General features: G+C 35.3%; 1 protein-coding gene across 2 annotated transcripts in view; it reads right to left on the minus strand.

The window, feature by feature from the left end:
- HCN1 (hyperpolarization activated cyclic nucleotide gated potassium channel 1) overlaps nt 1-26,255 on the minus strand; it is a 369,562-nt gene that overhangs the window by 328,492 nt on the left and 14,815 nt on the right. Inside the window, exon 1 of one of the 2 annotated variants that reach the window (XM_021077111.1) lies at nt 138-1,946. The exons of the other annotated variant lie outside the window; for it this stretch is intronic. The gene's annotated coding sequence lies outside the window, so the exon portion shown is untranslated. Of the gene's footprint in view, nt 1-137; nt 1,947-26,255 lie in introns of those variants that run through there. 2 annotated transcript variants of the gene reach the window in all.

The raw sequence follows: 26,255 nt of genomic DNA on the forward strand, positions 1-26,255 counted from the left end.
CTTTAATGGCCATAAAGTTAAATCTAGGTAAAACTAATATATTCCTAAAGTAAGGCATAGTGATTATAGAATTCTAAAAATTATCTGATGTTAAGTGTTATAGAAATAAAGCAATGAATACTCATACCCCAGTTTACCTGATAAAGAAGCAAAAACAAATTCCCCTGTAGTTAACATTATAATATGGATGAAAACAAGGAAGAAAATCCAGAAGATCTTAAAAAAAAAAAAAAAAACTTTTGAGAAGACTCTTTGAAGGCACTTTAAAGTACTTTACATGTAAGATTACCAATCACAGATTAAACAGTAACAGGTCACATAAAAAACACTGCTACTGAAAAATGATCTAGGAGTACAAATTAGATCAGCCATGAATTCTAGAACTGCCATAGATTCATAGTACTCCAAATATATACGCTCTATTCTTCTTCTTAATGTGCAATAAGAAAACAAATTTTAACTTGAGGCTGAAAATATCTGAACAGACTCCAGATTTGGAATCAGAATCTACCTAAAATTTATACTTGTATCACTGCTTCATTGAACAACTACTTTAATATACTGCCACTATTCTTCCAAACAATTCTGTTTTCAAAATGTCTAATTTAATTTTCAACATAACTATGACTACCTTTTGAAACATTCTTATCTCACTTTATATTAAAATTAGGAATTTTATACCAGGTTAATACAGCATAACTAAATTCATCAGAAATTATTATAATGTTACTTTCATCTGGTTTAAAATCTACTGACACTGTAGTTAGATCAGGTAAGAGATTATATTTGTTACAATATAAACTTATAAAAATGAGATAACAAATCAACTAATAGAACTCTACAGTCATAAAATAGCTTCTGGAAACATGAGTCACTTCATTTTGGTGGAAGGTATCCTTTCTTGGCAGTTGTGTTACATAAATGGTATAAATTTTCATGACAGACATTTCTATTAACCAAGAAATTTTTACTTTAATTCCCCTGCTTAGACTATTTGGGATACATATTAGTAAGGTATAATATTTGCATAAACTTTTCAAAGTTACTATCATTCCTAATTATGAGTGATTCATGGGATTAAACTAGTAGCACAAGAAAGAACTGTAACAGCCCCACTCTGACCTTGTTTCAAAAATTCTCATGATTGTGTAAAAGATAAATGTTTCTCATTTTGAAGATTTCACCAGTCTTTCTGTCAAAATTTACCTACAGAGTTATGGACAAGCATACCAATACCCATGTCAATCATACATCATGCACTGGCTATTTCGATGAACTCTTTTCTTTTTATTCTCCCTCTCTCCTAATGGAAATGCAAAGCGTGCCATTTAATACACTAAGGACAGAGCAGAGATGCAGAGGAGATGGAATACTGTAATAGCTAGTTCACAAAGAAGTGACATCATTGAACTCTTAAAATGAAACCTTGTGTGCCCTAGGATTTTCACTTTTATGGACACTCTTATCAGTCTCTTCTGTGGGCTCATCTCTCCTGAAAGCCTGCTGTTCCTCTGGATGTCACATATAGTCCTTTTATCTTCTACTCTACACATGCTCTTTGGGCAATATTATACACTCATCCATGTCTTTAATGATTAATTCATAATTGGTGACTATGAAAGCATTATCTCCAGTCCATTCCTACCTTCTAAACCTCCTAATCCTTATAATCACCAGCCTATTAAATATCACCTTGCATAGCTCACATTCATGTCAGACAGCACCCCAAGTTCAATCTCTTCATCTCTCTGCCCATAAACATCATCAGATGTCCCCTATGTCAGGGAATGGAACACCACTTCACCTGATTTGCAAGCCAGAAACCTTGGAACCATCCTAGGAAACTCCTGGCCTGAAATCTACTCAATGTCATTATTCAGTCAATCATGGAGGCTGTTTGTTTATGCATTTGTCTTTTGTCTTTTTAGGGCCGCACCCTCAGCATATGGAGGTTCCCAGGCTAGGGGTCTACTTGGAGCTGTTGCTGCCAGCCTACACCAGAGCCACAGCAACGCCAGATCCGAGCCGCATCTGTGACCTACACCACAGCTCACTGCAATGCCAGATCCTTAACCCACTGAGCGAGGCCAGGGATCGAATCCACAACCCCATGGTTCCTAGTCAGATTCGTTTCCACTGCATCATGACGGGAACTCCCTGTTTGGTTCTAACAGGAAGATATAAGTTGTATTCATCCATTTGTCTTTAGCATTCCCACTGCAGCTGTCTTCAACTAGAAGATCCCACAAGCTGATTGAGAGACAAGTTACTTAAATTCTTTAATCCTACATTTTCTCATCTGTAAAATTAAGACTATTATAGAATCAAATGTATAAGGTTTTACAGATTAAAAAAAAAAACCACTACATGCAAATCAGGTCTTAGTATGGAACAAGCTGTGGCACAGGATGCTGGTGGCATACTTAGTATTCATTTACTTTTCCTTACTTACCAAAAGAAATCCAATTTGGGGGGAGCAGCCAGGAGCCCATTGAAAAATACTCAATTTTACATGCATTCTTTTATTTCTTTGATTAAGACAGAAGCTATTTTTAAGGAAAAAAAATCATACTCTACCCCTCTTAGTCAATAAAAATGGAAAGGATAAAGTGCCATCCATTCTTTATAATAGCAATAATGTTTACCACACCGTAGATTTTTATTCATGGGCTTAGTATGGATTGAAGCCATCAGATAGCTCAGTGTCAATATGAAGCTTCATTAAACATTATAATTTCCTTTTAAAGTATCACTGACACTATTTTACAGACATAAACACAGATCATGCTATGGACTTTGCATAATATAACACTTTTTTTGGTTAATCATAGATTCATTCCTTCACTAGCCAAGTTATCACCTACTTTAGAAGTTGCTTAAAAAATAGCAATGAATATCTTCCTGAAAACTGACCTCATGAGACTCTCAGCCTCCCTGCCCAGGAGTTTCTCTTCTTAACATTTTGCTCTGAAAATTTCTCTTGGATACTCAGGCTCTCCCCTTTTCTTAACTCTCAATTTCTATGTCTTGTACATTTCATTACAGAATAGTGTCACAGGGCATTGGTGATGGGAAAGTAATGAAAAAATACAAGAGTTACTGTAAAATGGCTTTGATAATGCATGTTGTCTAAATCCAATAACTCTATAATAGATATAATTTTAATGATTATTTGCTATATGCATGGCATGATAGCAACCCATGTGGGTGGTGTGATTGCAGTCATTTTGCAGATGAAAACAATCTCAGAAACTAATGTTAACAGTAATAGTAAGAAGAAGAAGAAGAAGAAGAAAGTTCCTTTCTGTAAAACTAGCAAAGCAAAGACAGCACTCACTGGAAAACCAACAGTCTTGACAATTATAGTAAAATAAAAACCTAGGTAATCATTTTTACCTTATACTAAATGCAGACAGACAGGATAAAACAGTATTTCAACTAATGTCACTAATAACTGATTACTTTAATTACTAATAATTTCCATAGACAAACTAGTTTTTAATGATTTTTATTTTTATTTTTTCCATTAGAGTTGTTTTACAGTGTTCTGTCAATTTCCTACTATACAGCAAAGTGACTCAGTCACACATACACATATATTCTTTTTCTCACATTATGCTCCATCATGTTCCATCACAAGTGACTAGATATAGTTCCCTATGCTATACAGCAGGATCTCACTGTTTATCCACTCCAAATGCAATAGTTAACATCTATTAAACCCAGTCTCCCAATCTATCCCAATCCCCCCACAGACAAATTATTTTTGTGTAAGAATCTATTTTCTCTCTATATGTTTTTAGAAGAGACAAGCAGCACTACAAAGATTAGGCCATGATACTAAACTGTGAATAATTTGGAATTCAGTTATGCTCCTTTCTTCTTATCTACTTGGCTCTCTCTAAGGCTTGTGGTGATTAAAAGACCACACTCCTTCCCTAATAAGAATTTCCTACTGTCCTTCAGGTTATGCTGCCCCCTTATGACATCTGATCTACTTGAAACAATCTGATGTCATATATTTCTAACCCAAAGCCTTAAAGAGATTCAAACAATTGCCATATTTCACTATGGGAGGTGGTTGCCTTTAAATTTTTGCCTCTAAATACTGAGTGAAAGGGTCTCTTCGCCCCCCTCTTCAATAAAATATTTGTCATTAAATGGAATAGAGGAAAGGACTTCCAGTTAAACCCTTGAAATGGTAGCAGACTTATACATGTCTACCTTTTATCTATGGCTGAAGTCAACTGATGTGACAAATCTGTCCCACTACTCACACTTAAGACTCACTCCTAACAATTATCTCTGTAGATGTCAGCCATAAATTGCACATACCATTGTAAACCAACTTATCAATCTAAACAAATAGCTAAATGTTCAGCTGGATTTACTTTTTATAAAACACATAGTCTTTGAAATTATGTTTTGAATTTTATTTAAAGTTGATTCAATTTTCATAAGTCCAATAATAGCCTGCTTATTAGACATATATCTCTTGAAAAATGACAAGAAATGTATCCTCTGAAACGCTTCCCAGTACTATCCATGGTCATTCACCACAGCAAGTCTCAGCAGTCATTACCTAAACTTTGATCTGATGGGTTCTCAGACATTCTTCATCACCTTACAAACCTCATTACTTACAGAGAATACTCACATGGGGGTTGACGTTTTATAGGACATATGCCTTTCCTAAGCTTTGCAAAGAAGTTTTCTAGGTCAGGGATATTATTTGGTCTAATGCTTTGATATCTCACAAGGACAAATTCATTGTTTATGGGGGGGGGGTTCGGGGTGGAGAATGAACATATCAGAAAACACAGACAATTCAAACACAGGTATTTTGAAGTGAAACTACATTAGCTTTCTTAATAAAGATCCCAACTGTAGGAAACTTTAGCCTAATTTACAGATAAAACTAAGTTAAACCATATTTGAAGCATTTAGATGCTTTCCAGTAAACAGCAATTTACTCAACTTGAACTATAGATGGGCAGGAGGTACACCGTGTTTTAGCTAATCTTATTTATTAAAATGAACTAATGGAATAGAAGTTCAATCCCTATTAGGGATTTCCTGTACCAGTCCAGGAAAAAGTAAACATGTTTTTCCTACTTCCCCCCTCCTCTGAAACTGAACTTTTTTCCTTTGCATGTTAATCTGCTAACTGGCAATATTTACAACCTTACATTGGTTCATATACTCGTTTGAGGCATTTTATAACTTAGACCCTTCACTCCTCCTACTTGAAACTTTTGCAGATCTTTGGTTTCTATAATTCTGTATTTTCATGTTCCTCATTCAAATGCATATGTTAGCAGAAATTAATTTTCCTAACCTTTACCTGACTTTTCTTCCACCATTAAAGTGGGCATTCCACATGACTAGCTCATCCCACTTTTCGCTCCTCTACCACCTTCTCATCTGATCTCATCAAGCCCTACAGGCTTAGCTGATATGCTAATGTAAATGGTTCTCAAATCTATCACTGGCTTTAACCTCTGTGATGGAGTTATCCATCTCTAACTACATCCTGCATAGTTAGTGGCCTCTGAGTGTCCCAGTGGAATAGCCATCTCAACAGGTTGAAATTCGAACTAATTAACCTTAACAGCCCCCAAACAATTCTATTGGTATTTTTATGTCTGTTTATTATAGCACAGCTTCTTTTCTTTTTCCTGTTAGTCAGCCCTAGGCATAACATTTAAAAATTTTCCCTGATTCCTCTGTCAGCCTAGCTCTGGCCTTTGATTCTTCGCCCAGCAGCCTTACACTCTTTCTAATACAATAGTTTCCATAGTCAGCTTTTCATTTTGTTCCATTGCCATCATCCTTTGTGAAGTTCTTATTACATCAATATTCAGCTTACTAATTTTCCTGTTTCTACCTGCCCCAGTAAATTACTTCCTATTTATATGCACCAGACTTTTCCTATTGCTTGCAAAATGAAATGTAATCATTCAAAATCCTCTAGAGTGTGTCCCAATTCTCTAACTTGAAGCTTATCTTTTTGTATATACATGATCCTCGGCTAAATTAAAAAAGACAGTTTTTCAGACTCTTGGTTTTTGCCATTGCCCAACAAATGTCTGGGATTTCCTCTTCCTAAAACCCAAACTCGACCTCTATATTTCCTAATATTATTGCAATGGTCAACTTAATTGCCAGTTGCTTCACACTGCCCTCTTTCATCCCATCCCCAGACCTGTTGGGATTTATCTCCTTCCAGCCCCAAAATCTTATCTCAATCTCTGTCTGTGATTTCCAGCATCTGAGGGCACCAACTAGTGAACACCATAACACAGTGTCGATATCATTTGATAAATAAAGACCAATTACAAAACAATACCTGAAAATGCTGCTTTTGTGCTTATTCCTAGCCAAGCTCCATGACAACTTTCTTGAGACTTAAATTGCCTAGCAAATAATATACATGATTCTGATTTTCTAATGATCAAATTCCAAATTAATCACATTTATGCTAATGATGAGTTATGACAATATCATAAGATTTTAATTAAAACACATATGATCTTTCATTCTTTTGGATGATTTGGAAATTAAATAGGTAGAAGCTTTTTTACTTCTTTTTGAGTGGTACTACATATTTTTAAACTATGCTAATTTTCTTGCCTTAGACAACCAGAATAAAGATGTCATTCAAGGGCACTTTCATTATGTCATTCAAATTTACTTCAAATGAAGGCCACAACTTTCATTCCACTGAATCGAAACATCTGCTTATCCCTAAATGCCCCATGTGAAATGCATTTCTAGAAGTCTATAGCTTTAATGAGAAGTTACAGAATGGAGCAGACCTCCTAGAGAATTAAGTAGGTCTGTGAGCAGTATTCTCTTTATGTTGATCTAGATTTTTCCATAAAAATTTAAATTCTAAATTCATAAAAGTTGAGTAGAAAATGTATAAAATAGCTTCAAGTTCTTAAAAAAGTTCAATCTGAAACTACTTCTTAGCTTCTCAGTATTGTTTTTACATATCATTCAGTAATTTTTTAAAATTTGATTCTTTTGACTCTCGCTATGTTAATCCTTTAAGTAAAGCAAAAATATTGTCAGTGGTCATGTCAACCAAATGTATTCTAGTACCATTCACTCCAGTGTAAAATTCAGTGAGTCCATTTTTTAACTGTTTCCAGGGACAGACTAAAGGACATTAGGTGATCATACTGACGGATAGTCCCATGACACAAACAATGAAGACACCCTTATTTTGAAGCTTATTTTTAAATGACCATCAGTTGCTAAGGGCTTTATATGTGCTGATGTATTTTCATCCAACCATTCCAAAATTTTGAAGAGAAGGAAGGTGACAGAACTCTTCCCTGTCTATAATGTAGATAACTTAAAATTGATTTCAGGTTCGGAAGTTTCCGTTTCAGAATAATTCTTCCTTCACTGCTACCATAATCTTCGACTGCATTGCTTATTTTCAAATCATCCATTTTATCTTTCTGTTGCTCATGATACAGGTAACTTCTCTCATGTTTCTTGTTACTCTGAAGATTTCAGTAAATGCTGACCCTCTGATCATTCTAAGCTGCCAATGACACACAGATCTTTTGCATTATTGTTCCAGTTTGAGGGTGTGATGGAAGGCTCAGAATCAGTGTTGAAGCACATGATTGTGCCCAGAAGTCTGTAAGATGTCTGCGTTCCATGTAAGTTTTGGAATGTGCCCATGATTCTCATTTTTACATATAATAATTACCTCAAAGAGACAATGATGGTCCATAACCCACTGAACCACAATAGAACTCCCAGAAAAACTTGTTTTGTTTTGAGCACCAAAGCTGTGCTAGTTTCTAGGTTGCCACTAGGTGCTCATTAGGAATACCAGGAGAAATAGACACAGGATACAGAGAAAAAGGGATTAAGAGCCATGAAAAGTTAAAAGGTCTGGTGATGTTTTTACTTTTTTAGTTAATGCTTTCATCTCTAACACTTCAAGTGCTTTCTCTTCATAAATTTTAAAATGTTGTTTTCCCAGGTAAATATGAAGGACCACGGTCAAGCATAGCCAAGAATGGGATCAAATAAAAGCTCAATTAAAAAATATTAAGTCCTGCTTATAGTTATAAATTTTATAGTACCATATTTTTCCTTCAAAATAATTTTAAAATAATCAGTATCTACTCATTTATTTTAACAGTAGATTTCTGAAGTCAAAGACTAATTTCCACAGATTTTATCTTCTACATGGATAAACAAAAATGTCACTTCTATTTGGATGATGATTTTGCCCTAAAGCAATAATACTTAGAGACGTTATTTCATACTTGAACTACATGGAGTTAGTATGTTATCCAGCTGCATGTTATCTGAGGAGCAGAAGGGGTGAAGGTGTCAAGGAAGAAAATGATTCCCAGCATTTGCATATGCTCCCAGGTCTGTAAGAAGTATCAAGGGTGTGTGGGCAGAGTAACATCTGCTGTGGAATACTTAAAAATTGAAGACCAAATTCCTTTCATTGTCTAGGCAACTCACACAAACGCTAGGGCATATCTGAAGCAGAACTGCCAGCAGAATGAGAAATTTTCAGTCAGCTACACATGAATTGAATGAATATGTGCTCCAATCCACTTCGGTCCCACCTGACACCTCACATATGTATGTTTCTCCATAGCTGGAACTCGAAATGTTTGGCCTCTCTTCATTCATCCCTTTCTTCTTCATTCAGTGGCACTTATTACACTTTTTTTTTTTTTTTTGCTTCAACAGAAATTATATCCTCAATAGAAGGTGGTTCAGCACATAACAGAGTCCCATTACTAGGATGAGGTTACATGTCCTTTTTTATGAAGCCCAGTGACTTGATGGAGCATGATTAACTAATTATAAATTTACTAAATTCTGCAAGAGGTTTTCGTGATTTGTACATTTTAGTTCACCTTAAAAGACAAGGCTTCCACCTTCAGGTAAGTGACAGGTTGAGTGTTTAGTTTCTTCAACAGCTAAAAAAGCAAATAACAAAAACAGGAAGCTTGTGAAGAAATATAATCTCAGACTGTTCTTGGTAACAAAAAGATAACTAAAAAATAAAGACTCAAAAACCGATCTTATATGTCTGTTAGAGATACCAATTCTCGAAATATTTTGTTGTGTTTTGTGATCACTAACTCTAAAGCCATTACTTCAAAACCCAGATGGTGCTATACCACACAAAAAGATTCAAAGGAAATATCAACCTACAGAATATGTTTATAAGAATTAAATCATCCCAAACCTGCTGGCAATTTCAAATTGGTGTAAATATCTTAATTTACATTTTTACCCTATCTCTGATCTTTTCTTTCACTAATCCTCAGCCTGATCCTTGAGCTTTAGACAGACTAATCTAATTACTTATCCTTCGAATCTCCTTTTCTTTCTTTTTCTTGTTTCACTTTTTAAAGCTTTATCGAAGTACAGTTGATTTACAATGTTGTGTTAATTCTTGCTTTACAACAAAGTGATTCAGTTATACATACACACATATTTGTTCTTTTTCAGATTCTTAATTTCTTCTGCACAATTGTTCCCTCCAAGTGCCTGGAATACATTTTACCCTTTTCCTCTCTTCTTTACCTTCTCCATCCTCAAGTGGAGTAGCAATTCCTCTAGTCCAATCCTAAGGTCTCTAAGTCAGTCTCTCCTCTTTTCCTCCACCTGTTTGGCACATGAACCTTAGAATATGTTAAACCTAATCTAAGAGCAAGCAATAGCATCTACAAAATATCTTTTTGGACAGAACTGAAGGGATGGTAAGTTTTTGATGTGGGAAAGAGATTTAAGAGGATTTGAGGTAAAACTTTTTTCCTAGCTAGAACACCGTTTTTGCTTAAAGTTTTAATTATGAATCAATTTAAAAAACACAATATATCCTAATGATACTTACACTTCATACAAGTTTTAAAAAATCATGTGTGTGGGCATAAGCTCTCTTGGTATTGGTATTTTTATGGAGGACAGTGACCATGTATTCTTCCACTGCATTTAAAGAAAACCTGCAGCAGTGCAATGCACATGGTAAGCCCTAGAGAAGCATTCATAGACTGAATGAAGAAATTACTTCCAGGCTTGGCCAGGTGCTCTAATCATACAGCCCCTAAGTACACTGGCTTTTCCTTCACACACAAAAAATGCTTTGTATTCTCATATGCATGTGGACAATTTTTCTAAGATCAATTTCTCCAACTAGAGTGGAGGTACCATGGTCAGGAACCATATCTATTTCTGTTTTCCATAATATCCCCATTGTCTAACACAATGCCTGCCAGTACAGTGAATTTTCTAAACTTCTACTAAACAAATGAATGCATGAATATTCAGGGCTTTAAGAAATAAAGGCACTGTAGTGGAATTTCAGTCTACAAGTACCTGCCCCTTGAATATTTTATTTCTGTTTCTGATACCTTAATATCATGAAAATACAGATAAGCTAGAAGATGTCCAAAAAAAAAAAAAAAAAGAATAAGAAGAGAAGATAATTAAAGAAATGGAAAGCCTTACATGTGAGGAAAGACTGAAAAAACTGAATACATAAACCTTGGCTAGATTAAAACTCTGAAAAAATGTGAACAGATTCCACACATTCTTGAAAGTAAACAAGGACTTAGTTTAACCAGCATAATAAGAGGGAAGAGGAGGAGCTGTGGAACTCATATTGTATGGTCTTACAAATCCCAGCAGCTTCCCAAAAAATGAGCCACAGAGGTGCACAGCAAGAATGCTTAGAGGAATATTTTTCAAATATCGTAGGCTCCTGAGGTATCCTAATGTTTGGTGTTCAGATCAGAACCCAAGGATTGTTTGGCCTACAACCTATCTGGAGACCTAGGCTGGTCCTGGGAAGTGGAAACTGTCATTCTCACATTGCTTGCTTTAAAAAAAAAAAAAAAAAAATCCAAATGGAAAATTATTTGTTCATACCCATTTGTCTTAAACTCCTCCTCCTCTGCGTGGGAATTGTATTCAGATTTTAAAAGAATTTAAAGCATTATTTAAAGATGACAAACCCTTTCAGATTGAAAACTATTGAGATTTCCAAAAAAAATCCAAGGAAAATAACAATGAGTGGAGGTACTAGTATAGTGTCAAGCATGTGGGGAAAATATTAGCAGAGATTGATGTCCTTAACAAATTTACTCAATACTAAATTGTAAAACAGGTATTGAAAGAAAATCACGCCCAGTATCAACATCAAATGTTTTGCAAGTTACCACCCTGAACGAACATTCTAGAATACTCTGAATTATAGCTTGACAAAATTATAGGAACTAACACTAGTGAGGTAAATCAACATCACAGCACAATTTTACCTTTCAAATTGGTTGTCAAACTACTATGACACTGTAGGAGTTTGTCAGACAATAGCTATTTCCCAATTGCTATAAAACCACTTAGTATTCATAAAGTATTTTCACAATCATCATTTTCATCGTATTTACTCAACAGTTCTGCGAGACATAAAAAAATATTTTATCAGTTCTAATTTTACAGATGAGAAATCTGAAACAAAATGGTATGTTGACTTAGCCAAGATCACTTGGCTACTTAGTGACATCCAAGACTTGAGGCCAGGTTTTTTGGTAACTCACCCAGGATTCCTTCCAGTCTAACATCATGCATCATATTTATTTTGATTTGTATTTATTTGTACCTTTACACAAAAGGCAAAATTGTTTCTGCCATAGCCACAGCACAATTTTCCTTTTGTGCATAAGAACGATTTAATGGAAAATAATTAGTATTAATTATTAAAATAGAAAGCCAGAAGTGCAAAATTATGTATTTCTCACTGGCTCCACTCCAAATATGTTCTACAGAAAATGCATCCTAGAGAGTAGATCCATAATTTGGACTAAGATGGTATCCATTTATTAAATTCCAACCTTATGGATATTAGCACAAGAGTAAGCAGTCTACTGAGTAACAGGAGTCTTATTTAATAGGCATAATGTTGGCTTTTTGATTTAATATCTCCCAACTTAATTGTTCTTTTCCTTAAAATAATTTTATAGAACAATAATAGTTTAATCCAAAAATAGTGGTCTATTATCTTGTCAGTTGTATTTTTGTTTATTATTGACCTAAACAAATATACGGTGTTGGGGGTGAACTACTTAAGAATAAGCAGTATGACATAGCAGAAAGAAGGCTAGATTGGATGCAGATATGGTAAAATTCTGATATTTAATTTATCTGGATCTTATAATCCTGAGAAAATCTCCTCACTGTGGGCCTCTATCTTAGGTGGGCCCTTCAATCTTCTCAAATCCAAAAGTTTTATCTTGTAGTTCTGTGTATCAAAACAACACACAGAGAACTGAAGCAATTATTTAAGAAATTCAATATGAAAACTAATTTGGGGAAGGCAGAGAAAAAGAGATGGAGTAAAGAATCCCGGGATGGGAAAAATAAGACATAGAACTATCTGGATTTGGGGAGAAGGAAGTTAAAGGAGTCAAACTCCCATGAAAATGACAAAGAAACTAGAAAATGATACCATGAAAGCCTGGAGTGTAGATGTGAGGGAGATTACGAGTTCAATTTGGAGATAATGAGTGAATATGATTCATATTCACATGACAGAAGACAGGTGGAACTATGATAGTCTAGAACTCAAAGGAATGCCAGGGCTGGGGAAACAACTTTAAGTCTTTATGTAGATTTGAAAACTGAAACCACAGGAGAACATGAGTCCTTTAAGGGGGACATTATGGACAGGAAGGAGGAAAGAGTCAAAGAGATGGTCATAAGCCAAGTCCATTCTCTGGCAACAAGCATATGAATCAAGAAATGAGGCTGAGTCAGATTCTCTGGGGGAAGGAAGCAGTGGCTTAGCATGGGGACATCTTCCAAGACTGACAGAGTGACTAATCCAAGAAAGTTACAGAAATGTAGTTCTTATATCTCTTTACAAGTATTAACAATTAATATATTTCTGTCATTTATTTGCATAGTCAAATTTTCCTAAAGCAAAAATTGAATATTTTATATGATTCACTTTTAGGAATAAACATCTCTTTGCATAAGTCAGCCAGTAGACTAGATTTCAATAACTTAAGCCAAGGGAAGACAAGTCATCATGTAATTATATTGATCAGTGTGAAATGCTGTTTTAATAATTCACCTAAATATAGTATTAGTAGTGGCATATTTTGACTTTAATCCAACAAAATTTTATTTCAATAAAAGTTTTCATCTTTTATACTTTGCAAGACATCACGACAAGTATAAGTAGGAGGTATGAAAATGACTAAAATAGGAGTTTCCGTTGTGGCTCAGCAGTAATGAACCCAGTTAGTATGTATGAAGACATGGGTTCATCCCTGGTCCTGTTCAATGGGTTAAGGATCTGGCATTGCTGTGAGCTCTGGTGTAAGTTGCAGACATGGCTCTGATCCCGAGTTGCTGTTGCTGTGGCATAGGCCAGCAGCTGTAGCTCCAATTCGACCCCTAGCCTGGGAACTTACATATGCCATGGGTGCAGCCCTAAAAAAAAAGACAGAAAAAAAAAAAAAAAGAAAAAGAAAAAAGAAAATGACTAAAATAAATATATAAATCAATTTGGGTAACAACTGACAAAACATAATCACTTTGGAAATTCAAGAGAAAGGGAAACTAGTTAGTTCTCAGGGTGCTGGAAGAAGCTGCAAAGAAGTGACATTTAGCTGATCTAGGGGTTTTGATAGGTGAAGATGGAGTCAGGGCTAAAGGAAATCAACTCTTGCAAAGAAAATGAGTAAATTCTAGAAAGAAGTGAGAAATAGAGAAGAATACTTATATGTACAATGGAGATCCATTAAAAAAGGAATTTAAAAGTGGCTAAAAGGATTTGGAGTCAATATGGAATACAATAGGAAGGTTTGGAAATTCTTGAATAACTGAGTGGCATAATGAAATACGACTTTTTGTCTCTTGGAAACTGCTGTGAAAGCAATACAAATGATAAATTGGAATGGAAAACAAGTTTAGTTAAAGGAGGTTATGGCACTATGAGGTGATGAGGATGATGAGAGCTGACTTGGTTGGAGACAGTGGAAATGAAGAAAGGGGAAAAGTTCTGCTTTGTGATGATACCTAGTGCAGAAATGGAAGGAAGGATGGCAAGGGAAGCTGATTCTAAGATTTCCAACCAAAGGAGTTCCCATTGTGGTTCAGTGGGTTAAGGACCCGACATTGTCTCTGTGAGGATGTGTGTTCGATCCCTGGCCTTGCTCAACAGGTTAAGGATCTGGCATTGCCACAAGCTGTGGTGTAGGTCACAGATGTAGCTCAGATCCGGTGTTGCCATGGCTGTTGTGTAGGCTACAGCTGCAGCTATGATTCAACCCCTTGCCTAAGAACTTCCAGATGCTGCAAGTGTGGTCCTAAAAAGAAAAAAGAAAGATTTCCAACCAGAGAACATAGAATAAAGGTTTTAAAGGTGATGCCAGGTACAGAAATGAGTCATTGGGGAGACCTCATTTTATGGTATAAGTTCATTCACAAGTGAACATGTTCATTTTGAGGAGGTGGGAAGAACACTTTGGTAAAAATGCTCTGTTTCAGTTGAAAATCAAACATAGTGGAAGAAGTAAGAAGAGGGGAGTCAGGAGAGGAAGTGCCGGTTTAGGAATTGTGTGAGTAGGGCTGAGCAGTGAATGTAGGGAAAAGAAAGGAATAGAGAGCAGAAAGTTCAAGGTTAGAGAAGCACAGATAAAACTAGGAAGTAGGCACAAGGAATGATGCTCAAGATTTGAGAAACATAAAGCTGGAGAATAAATTTTTGGATTAACCGTGCAAGATAGAATACCATTACAAAAGCAACAGTAGTAACGCATTTTGCTTATTATTTGTGATTGCAGTTGGGGAAGGTATATGTTTGTTTACTGTTTTTCAAGACTAGGAGAAATCTGATCATATTTAAAAGCTGATTGTATAGAAGCTACTAATTTAAAAAAATGTGAAGAATACATACATGGGAATTAAGGCTGGAGGTGAGTGGTGAAAATGGGATATAGACCAAAGGGGAAGAAATCTGTTTTCAATCATAGATGTGATATATTCAGTCTACACAGACTGAAGGAATAGAAGGAAAGACAAATTTAGAAACACAAGACAAAAAAAAAAAAAAATTCCATGAATCTTTAAATTATGCTTTATCAAACCTTGTTTTTTCCTGAAAAAAAAAAGTTAATTGAAACATTTTAAATCCAACACATTCTATATATTTTTGAGTTAAACCACGGAAATGAGGAGAGAATTTTAATTCCTAGTGCCGGCCCTGGGCTTCTTTGGCTTCCTTAAAATACTGCTCCCAAAAGAGCTTATAAACATAGCAGTGCATTTTCTTTAAGAGCTGTAGATGGAGGCTGCTAACAGGGAATCATCTTTCATTAGAATATCATATAATTCCAGACTACGCATTTAAACAGGAATACTTTGTTAAACTGGCAAGTCTACATTACTGAAATCCAAGGAAGCTTGGTATACCGACGGTATAACCAGCAAATTTCTCTAGAGTTTGACATACATCAAACATAAGCTCTATTGCCTCAGGATTTATATACTGGGAAAAAAGTCACATTTTTTCAGAAATTGATTAAGTATTCCTCTTAATGCATGTTTTTCAAAGGATATGAACATACATAATCACAAAATTCTACAATGTAATTACAATGCATTTTTCAATAAGGATATTTCCTCCAAAAAGTCAGTTTTTATTGGAAAAATGCCAAGTAACACGACAAAATAGATCAAATATTCCTAAATCCTGCTTTACAAGAGTAACTAAGACATATGGATGATATAAGAAATTTAATTATCCCAAATTACATTTGAGGTCATACAATCAAATTACTTTTAGGAGTTTCCATTGTGGCTCAGCAGTAACAAATCGGACTAGTATCCAAGAGGATGTAGGTCTGATCCCTGGCCCTGCTCAGTGGGTTAAGGATCTAGTGTTGCCTTGAGCTGTGGTGTAGGTTGCAGATGAAGCTCAGATCCCATGTTCCTATGGCTGTGGTGTAAGCTGGTAGCTGCAGCTCCGATTTGACCCCTAGCCTGGGTACTTCCATATTCTGTGGGTTTAGCCCCCCAAAAAAGAAAAAAAAAATGATTTTGAATACAGAGTGCTTCAAATTCCTTAAAAAGTGGCCATACATGTACTTAAAACATTAATTAAATGCATTCTCATCAGAAAACCCAACTTCATTCCTCAGTCATTTTTGAGGAAAAAAAAATATTTTCCATATTCCTTCCTTGATAGCTTCCACTACTCTTTCCTATTATTCCTTCCTTATCACTCATATGGTAGCATGTGCTTAGAACTCTTGTTCTCTCCCCTCCTTCTCCACCACCCAAATCCCAACACTCACCAAGGTCTAGCTTAAAATGCCACCTCCCTTGATTAACTCTTCAGAACCTCAGAACTTCCAACTTCAAAGTTCTACTAACCCCAATGTTTATTACCAGAAAACTATTTTTCAATATGCATTAGGTTATTAGACAATATGCATGAAAATATATTATTAAAGTACCTTATGTAAATACTACATCCCTCAATCTCCAATAGACTATAAGGTCTTTGAGAGCAAGATGCATGTCTAACTCTTTGAATCTATTTCAGTACCTAGTTCATGGTTATATATAATTATAAATCCATATTTGTATATTGAGGAAATTTTGATTACTACTACAAAGAAAAAAATGTGTGAAGGTGGAATCAATGCCAGTTGTCATATAATCATTCAATTCAATAAATTCACCTTTAATAGTAAAACTTTGAATGAAATGTTCCACTATGCACATTAGTTAAATATTAAGACTGTATCCTTAGGAGATTGGCTTGGTTTCATTTCTTAGTTACCACTAATGTGAACGAGTCAGAGGTAGCAGAGAACCCACTATTACTACAATGAAGGATTTTCCTTTTGCAAAGTCATTAAATCGGACTTAGGAGACAATACGTTTTCTCTTAGCTGGCTTAAAATTTATAATCCATATAGGAAAAACATTCATGTCAAGAGTCAAAATGCTTTGGTTAAAGCTTATATTTTAAAATGCTTTTTCTCCTGAATTTCAAAATGTCATGGGGAAATGGAAGAAGGGGAAAGAAAGAGATAGAGAATGATTGCTGTAGGATAGATATTATTCAGTACTACATCTATCTGTATAAACTGGTTTGACTATTGAGATACACTTGAGCAGTTATAAACACCAAAGGACTGTGGCAGTTTGTGTCTCAAACCTCAAACCACCTATGGGTATCATATCAAGCCGCATTATCTACTACGCACAAAGGCTACCTTAATTATTAGTGTGTCTGTACAGAAAAATGCTAGATGTTATTTTAGATGTGTATACAGAATTTGGGTTTTTTATGTTATTATTAACGTCAGGATAATGAACTTAAAAGCTAGAAATGAGAGTAAAATCTTCTTGGGCTTCAGTAAGCCTGACTGGGCAAAGTGTGTTTTCAGAGGACACCTCTGTAAACTAAATGGATGGCTAATATTCACAGGCAGATTGCTTGTATTCATTTGCAGAGATAATAAGTAAATATTCTATCAATCCAGTTTGGAACAAAAGAATTCCATAAAATAATTAAAAACTGGTTAGGGACATTAAGACAACATATCTAACTAGAATAAGTAAATTTATTTTGCCTGAAAGTATCTGCTTTTGGTCTAATTGTCTGGAATAGAAGATAGCCATATTAAACATTCAGAAATATAAATGGTATCATTTAAAAAATAAAGAAAAAGTTACCTAAAAAGCAAGGTTTTTTAAAAAATTGAAGAGGTCTGTAGCTCTTCCTGTGTTCTCTTGTTCTCTGAGTCTCTGGATGTTAAATGTTGCGAATATCTTTTTTTAAATAAACCCTTGTTTCAGATTTTTTTTTTTTTTTTTTTAGTGCCACACCTGTGGCATACAGAAGTTCCCAGGCTAGGGGTAGAATTGGAGCTACAGCTGCCAGCCTACACCACAGCCACAGTAATGCCAGATCCTTAACCCACTGAGCAAGGCCAAGGATCGAACCCATCTCCTCACGGATCCTAGTCCAGTTCATTAACCACTGAGGCATGAAGGGAACTCCCCAGAATAATTTTAAATGTACAGAAAATTACAAGGATAGTACAGAGTTCTTCTTTATCCCACACCCAATTTCCTGCTTTTACATCTTATATTAGTCATAAAGAATGAACCAATATTGATATATTATTTTCCAAAGTTCCTACTTATTCGGAGGTACCTTTTTTTTTTTAACCTCATGTCCTTTTTATGCTACAGGATCTTATCCTCAATACCACATTACACATAAACTGTCATGTCTCTGCTCCTCTTGGTTGTGACAGTTTCTCAGACAATTCTTGATTTTGATGACTTTAATATCTGGGGGGTACAGATTAGATATTTTATAAAGTATACCTCAAAATTAAGATTTATCTGATGTTTTTCTTATGATTAGAGTAGAATTATGGGTTTGGATAAGGAAGACCACAGGGATAGAAACCACATCATGTCCAGTATATAACTAGCAACAGAACTTATCTCTGTTTATCTTGATCACCTAGCTGGAAGTGTTGGTCAGCTTTCTCAACTGTAAAGTTATTCCCGTTTTCACTCTTGAAAGAAGTTAACTACTGGAGTTCCCATCGTTGTGCAGTGGTTAACGAATCCGACCAGGAACCATGAGGTTGCAGGTTCGGTCCCTGCCCTTGCTCAGTGGGTTAACGATCCGGCGTTGCCATGAGCTGTGGTGTAGGTTGCAGATGCGGCTTGGATCCTGCGTTGCTGTGGCTGTGGCTGTGGCATAGGCCAGTGGCTACAGCTCCAATTCGACCCCTAGCCTGGGAACCTTCATATGCCGCGGGAGCGGCCCAAGAAATAACAAAAAGACCAAAAAAAAAAAAAAAAAAAAAAAAAGAAGTAACAACTACTAACAGCCCACCATTAAGGAATGGGCAGATACAGTGCACTTCCTTACAGGATAAGTAGCTACAAAAATAAACTGGAGCTCTTTGACATGGGGGATTTGTCTCTTCTTCATTTATTTACACATTCAGTTAATTATTTACATCAGGATGGATTCATGGATACTTACTTTATATTTTGGGTTATAATTCAATGCTATCCTATTTTTTATAGTTGTTCAATTTGTTCCATCTTTGGCCATTGGGAGCTCTTTAGGTTATCTTTTTAAATTCCACCAAGCATCCCTAGTCAGTAGCGGCTTTTTCAAGTAGCACAATTCTTTGCTTATATCAGCATCACAAGTGGGGGGTTAGAGGAGATAGAGAAATGTGTTTGTCTTCAAATAAAGTTTTCTATAGCTACAATCAACTGATAAGACATTCTAAAATAGACTCCTAAGCCACCGTCACAAACTTGACCTTGTGCTCTCTACCACAAGAAAGGCACAGTGGAATCATTCTAGTTCTCGCCTTTATCTCATTACTCACAATTTCGAGAATGAACAAATATATTCCCCCAAGCAGCTTCCCATTATTTATTTTCACATTTTAAGTGTTTTTTGTTCTTTTATTGTTTAGGGTAAAACAGTACTTTTCTCTTTAATGAAACAAGAAACTAGGTTAAATAATAAATGAAAATCTTTTAGGTTCTTATACTAAGCTTTCCCTGAGACAGTTGTGCTTTACATTTTAATAATAAATGTTAATTTTCATTGATTTCTAGTCTATACACATACACAAATTTGCCATTAATCCGCTTGTTATGAATTATGTAAGTTAGTGCTTTGGGATATATCCTCAAAAATTTTTAAATATCTCCAGTTAGAATCTAATCATTTAGGACTACTTTAGAGGAAAACTTTGAGGTCTATATTTTTTTAATGCCACAGAATTCTCTGAGGAGGCAATTATTAAAACTGTTCAATAAAAGAATAATAAAAAGGGGGAAACATTCTACAAAGAATATATTTCTTCACTGAATATTCTCTATCTACATAATTTACTACACTGGTTCATAATTTTATGTTAAGCTTACATTATGAACTAAAAGATCTGTAAGGATGAAATAAAGAATGTTTATTTTGTGACATATTAGGGCTAAAAATAATAGCATTTTTATTAGATATAACTTTTGTGTCTTCTACCTCATAGAACGAATTAAAATTATCTTAGGTGTATGTTTTAGGCATTACATATAAAAATCAGGAAATGACTTAAAAATTGACAAGATTCTTTAACATCATGAAAAAGAACATTTTATTAATATATCTTAGAGTACAGGTAAAATATTTGTGGGGTTTAAATTAAGAAAGTACAGAATGAATGGAAAGTATTTTCAGTAAGAGACGTGTGGATATAAAAGTCCTTACTGTATGTGGTTTGTAGATGGCACACAACTTCAGAATTCCCCAAGAATTATTATTTGACAATAAAATTTCCTAGAAAATATGATTCTCTAACCTTTATGGAACCAGTGTTCTCACTACTACTCTGAATTTTATAAGATATATCTTTGGAGAGACATATAGCCACAGACTTCTAGATAATTTGCAGCACCCCTCTAATGTCTAGCCTGATACTAGCTTTGCTCCTAATTCAGATGTGGCATGAAATCAATATTTGTCCCTTAAGATATCTTAGACCAGCTAAGTCCTCTCTGCTAATCACACTGTTTTTTGTTTTTTGTTTTTATTTGTTTTTTTGGGGGGTTTTGGGTTTTTTTTTTTTTTTTTTTTTTTTTGCTATTTTAAGGTTGTACCCATGGCATGTGGAGGTTCCCTGGCTAGGGATCAAATAGGAGCTACAGCTGTTGGCCTACACCACAGCCACAGCAACGTGGGATCCAAGCCACATCTTCGACCTACACCACAGCTCACAGTAACACCACATCCTTAACTTACTAACTAAGCAAGGCCATGGATTGAACCGGCATCCTCGTGGATGCTAGCTGGGTTCCTTAACTGCTGAGCCACGAGGGGAACTCTCCACATTAAGCCTTTTTTGGCTGTTCCTCTCTCAAACAAACTAGGCCTCCTGTTGGATCATGTCTCAAGCACTCATTCTACGGACCACTGAGTTACTAGTGATACTTCTTTCAAATACATCCACCAGCCAAACTCAAATGCGGACCCAGGGTACAATCTGAATTCTCCCTGTTAACAGAGATACTGAACCGTTAGGAAAAAAATCACACAACCATGCCAAGGATGGCACTACAAATTTATGTTCTTCAACCTCAGCCCCATTTATTATACTTGATTGTACTTTCTGGCCTTTCCCTGGATCATCCCAAAGCATTAAATCAGCTTTACCTTCAAGAAGAGCCAAGTAAATCCAATATGATTTAAGGGTCATTTCAGTACAGCTCCCATCAGCCACCCACATCCAAGTAATTTGCTCAGTTCTTTCCATTGTGAACAATTTATTTTCTACCATTACATATAAAAATATAAGTACAAAAATAGGATAAAGTCACTTCAGTGTGCATACACTTAAATCTAAATATTAATAACGGTTGATCTCAAATACTTTTATGTTTTTATGGGAAAGAGGTTAAAGAGAGAAAAGGGAAAATGCTGTAAGAAAAGGCTGGTGAGCAGATCACATATTATTCATGCTTCACAACTCTGTCCAGACTCAGCCCTGTTGGTCATTAAATAGATAAAGATAAATAAGGAGCTCTCCACTTTGGTTGTGTGTGTGCTTCCTTGCTTCACACGACTTATAAAGTGTGTACGTGCATGAACATGAATGTGTGAGTATAATAAAATGGCTGGACTTTATATACATAAGCTTTAATACCAGAAGATTTGTTTCTTGAGGTATCGCTTTATTTCAAACCTTCACATACATGTAGCACTTAGCTTTTCCAGTAGTCTCCTTTGTCATCATGAATATTAGTCTATGTCTAAGAAGTCTTCAGAAAAAAACACATTTTCAATATGCATCTTATCATTAAATAAACAAAGGTATAACTTGCTTTAGAAAAATACACCCACAAAACAAATCTCTGTAAACCTATATAGTTTTATTTGTCAGATACATTAAAAGTCATATTAAATAAAGTCAAACCGTAACTGCACTATTAAAATATGTTTGATTTCTGTTCCTCTATAAGGAAGCCAGAAGAAAATTTTTACCATACTTGGAGTAAGATATGTTTGGACTATGTCTTAGAACAAGACATTCAGGTTACTCAGATAAACGGCAGGGAAGTGAATAAAACCAAAAGGAGGTAGAAGACATAAATGCTCTGGAAGGAATTTGAAAAAAAAAAAATAGAGGAAAGAAAAGAATGGCTAAAATAACCAGAAAATGTATGCTGTCTCAAGATAATGGAATATAAATTATAAATAAATTCCAAGATAATGCAGAGTAAAGGAATGGTCATTTATGTATTACAGGATTTGTGGGAAACCTGAGCCATGAATGGAAGTATATTCAAACACAATCATGCCAGAGGAAAAATGGGCAAAGGCTGTAATGATACATTATAAAAGAAATAAATAATCAGTGTGATCCTTAAGAGGTTCTTAAACATTATCTATCTACCATTTATCTATCATTAGCCTATTTATTTTTGACTAAAAAATAACTCAAAATATTATCAGCAGTTGCTTCTTTACAAAAATCATTTATCAGGTTTTTAGTTCTATTCTCATCCACACCTAAAACTATTGGTTTACCTCATTAATTCCTATTTGTCTTTGAATTCTGAGTTCAATTGTCACATTTTTATGGAGGCTTTTCGTAACCCTTAGCTCTATTCTTTCACTTATTATCCTGTAATTTGTTACAGTGAACATCTCTCATTACTCATTTAATGGATGTCTTTCACAGAAGATTGTAATCTCAGAAAAAGCAGGAGTAATGTCTGCCTTCTTAGCTCCATCCTGGGTCTAACTTAGTGGCTGGCACACACTTGGTAATTAGTAAATCACTATTAAATTGAATTGCATTGCTGTGGAGTTTCAGAGAATTTCTAGAGCCCTGCCTCTTGAATTGCATTGCAAATTGTCTGGCTCTGGTTTATTATCTCTAGTTTAATTCTGTAACCCAGCACTGTTTCTCTGCCCAACTCTAAGAATAAAGTTCTCTATTTAGCTTTTAATTCTGGTTTTGTCCTTAGACACATATTAGTTGGGAAAATGGGAAAAGATGTAGACACATGAAAGGCTATTGTATGTATGTTGAGAAAGAAGCAAAATGTAGTAGGTACAACGTGGTGTTGGTCTGGAAGACAGAAATGGGTCCACACTAGAAGCCAATGGTTAAGTCATAAAAGAAAAATAGAGAGGAAGAGGAGCTGATCCATGGTAGCAGTAATGGAGAGAAGCAGATAGATTCAAGAGATATTTAGGAAGTAAAACTAGTAAGGCATGATGAGTCTAGTGTGTGCACACCTGTGCACCAGAAGCTGAATGCCAGGGAAGAACAAGTAGGAGCCTGGGATAATAATGAGATTTAGGGTTAAGTACCATTGTGAATCACTCCATCCTTAAGGAAACTAAGTTTAAGGGCAGTTTTGGCCATCAAGTCAAAGGTAACATAATAAGTCAAAGAGACAGTTGTATGTGGTCTGATGCTAAGGAATATAGCCTGGCTGGAATAGATCAGGGAACCATTAGCATGGAGGCAGTGGTAGTTGAAGACATGGCAATGGATAACACTTCCCAAGGAGAATATGAACAGAGAGGAGAGAAGGGGCCTTCAAGCTAGATCCTGAGGACCAGTAACATTTAAGCTAAGGGTGAAAGAGTTCACGCCTGACAGGGACTTTCAGAAGCAGTGGGTAGAGACGTAGGAAGATAATCACAGGACAGAAGAGTCAAGGAAGTCAAGAAGGAGTGTCAACTGCCACATGGATTCAAGTTAAATGGAAAGTGTTTACTAGATTTAGAAACAAGGAGGTTAAACGACATTTACAAGATTTGTTGTTGGTTGGATGGTCTTTTTCAGCACACTGCTCAAATGGAAAGCCAGGTAATCAAGGGTTTAGGAGTAATGATAAACAAGGGAGAGAAAGAGTAAATATAAATTAATCTTCACAGAAAGTCTGTAAAGGTAAAAGGTAAACTATGGAAGAGCAAAGTAACCAAGAGCCAAGGGTTTGTTTTGTTTTGTGCTGTTTAAAGTGCTTTAAGCATATTTCTTATAGACAAATAATTTAAATTTACTTAAGTTAGGGAGGATAAATAATGAAATACATGTGTGAATTATCTATTATATTCCAAGAAATTTTGGTTTTGAACATTAGGTGATAATATCACCTATCTCCCCGTCCCAAGACTTTAAAATTAATTGTATTTTTTTAAAAGATAAGCTTCAGAAGGATTTTTCCTAATTCACCAGTATCCCTATTTTTATTCCTCCTAATTCTGTTTAGGATTTAGTTTCTCCAGTCATTTCTCTAGTTCCAGTCACAGTAAGTAATGGTGAGTTAGAAATAACTCTTTGGAAGCAGTGATTCCATTAGGTGAAACTTCCTGTTATCAGACCTCAAGAAATCAGAGGAGATGACCTCAGAGTTAGAGCGGGACTATAGTTTGGGGGGGGCCCTTCTTGGACATCTGCCACATAAAATGTTGTTTATTGCCATTCTAAGTTGCTTTTTTTCAGTAGACTCAAAGTTTAATAAAAACCTTCCTAGGATAGGAGTTCCCGTCGTGGAGCAGTGGAAACAAATCCAACTAGGAACCATGAGGTTGTGGGTTCGATCTCCGGCCTCAATCAGTGAGTTAGGATCTGGCGCTGCCCATGAGCTGTGTTGTAGGTCACAGAGGCGGCTCGGATCCTGCGTTCTGTGGCTGTGGCATAGGCTGGCAGCTGTAGCTCTGATTGAACCTCTAGCTTGGGAACCTCCATATGCTGTTGGTGCTGCCCTAAAGAGCAAAAACAAACAAACAAACAAAAAACAAAAAAAAAAAGAAAGAAAAAAGAAAAACCCTCCTAAATTTTCCCAAACAATTGTAATCCACTACTTTTCTAATGAATTCCAATTTATAAACTATCTAATACATAACATTTACATGGTGGTAGACTGCACTCTAAAGGCAAACACTGACTTTCTTTGTAAGAACTATATCTTTCCTCATTATTATCTGTAAGTAAAGTTTTTTAGCTTCTTTCTATTTCTAAACACCTCCCAATGCCTCCACTATGAGTAGTCCAGCTCTCCATTGCTATTTTCATTTGAATAGTCTGTTCATTTTGATACGAAGCACTATCATTTAAAAATGCAGATAAACATAACTGAAAGGAAATTAAATGCATTTTTAGGAAGTAGAATTGTTTTCACCAGTTCTTACATTTTCTAGAGTATTAAAATTGAGTCTAAAGAAGCCATTATAGTTTTATTTCCACTTTATTTGCCTGCCTAGATAAGAACATTTCAATTTTCAAAGATTTACCTTTAACTCTTTACTGTCATATATTTAGCTTTTTAGAAAAACAAATGGCATTTGAAATAATTAGGTTTTGACATATAGGATCCAGTTCAACATGATGAAATGAAGCTCTCAGAAAACTGCCGCCAATATTTGGCTAATGGGGCACCATTTCCCACTCAAGACTATCAGCTAAATAAATAAGATTCTTATAGCTATAAAAAGAATATATAAATGTTAAAAGAGTACATTCTTTGTAAAGTCAGAGAAAAAGACTGAGTCACTGGATCAGGATTTGACTGAATTGCTCTGGGACAAAGGACGTTGGTTAATATCCTGGACTTTCACAAGGCTCCCCAGGTTCAAATCGCAGCTTCTCCACTTAGAAGCTGTCCAACCCACTTAAATTCTCCAAAATCTAGTTTTATAAGTGCTAGGATTACACAAATAGTACCTTTGTAGGGTTTCTCTAAAGACTCAGAGGGATAAAATAAAAACACTCAGAACAGTGTCTGGCACACAGTTTGAACTTAGTAGGTAAGGCTGCATTTTGACCATCTTTTGTAGAATAAACTACTGGTTGTTGTTTTCCCTATGAAGGAACAGTTAAAACTTTTCAACAGTAATTCTTTCTCCCACTAAATTAATGTAAAAATAACAGTGAAAAATAACAGTTAATTTCTTGATTTACTGTGGACATTTAAGTCAACACAATAGCATGCTTTTCAAAAAAAAAAAATGGATAGTATTTCTAGGCACACAGATTGCATACTTTGTGAACTTTTTTCTAACTCAGATCAAGTACAACCCTTCTCAGGCCTAGTTATTGATTATGAAAAGAATTTGAGACTATGTGGTCTTTAGCTTGTTTAAATAGCTGATAAAAGAAATAAAATGTATAAAACTGCAC

Source organism: Sus scrofa, chromosome 16, assembly GCF_000003025.6.
Source record: "Sus scrofa isolate TJ Tabasco breed Duroc chromosome 16, Sscrofa11.1, whole genome shotgun sequence".
In the NCBI taxonomy this organism is placed as follows: domain Eukaryota; kingdom Metazoa; phylum Chordata; class Mammalia; order Artiodactyla; family Suidae; genus Sus; species Sus scrofa.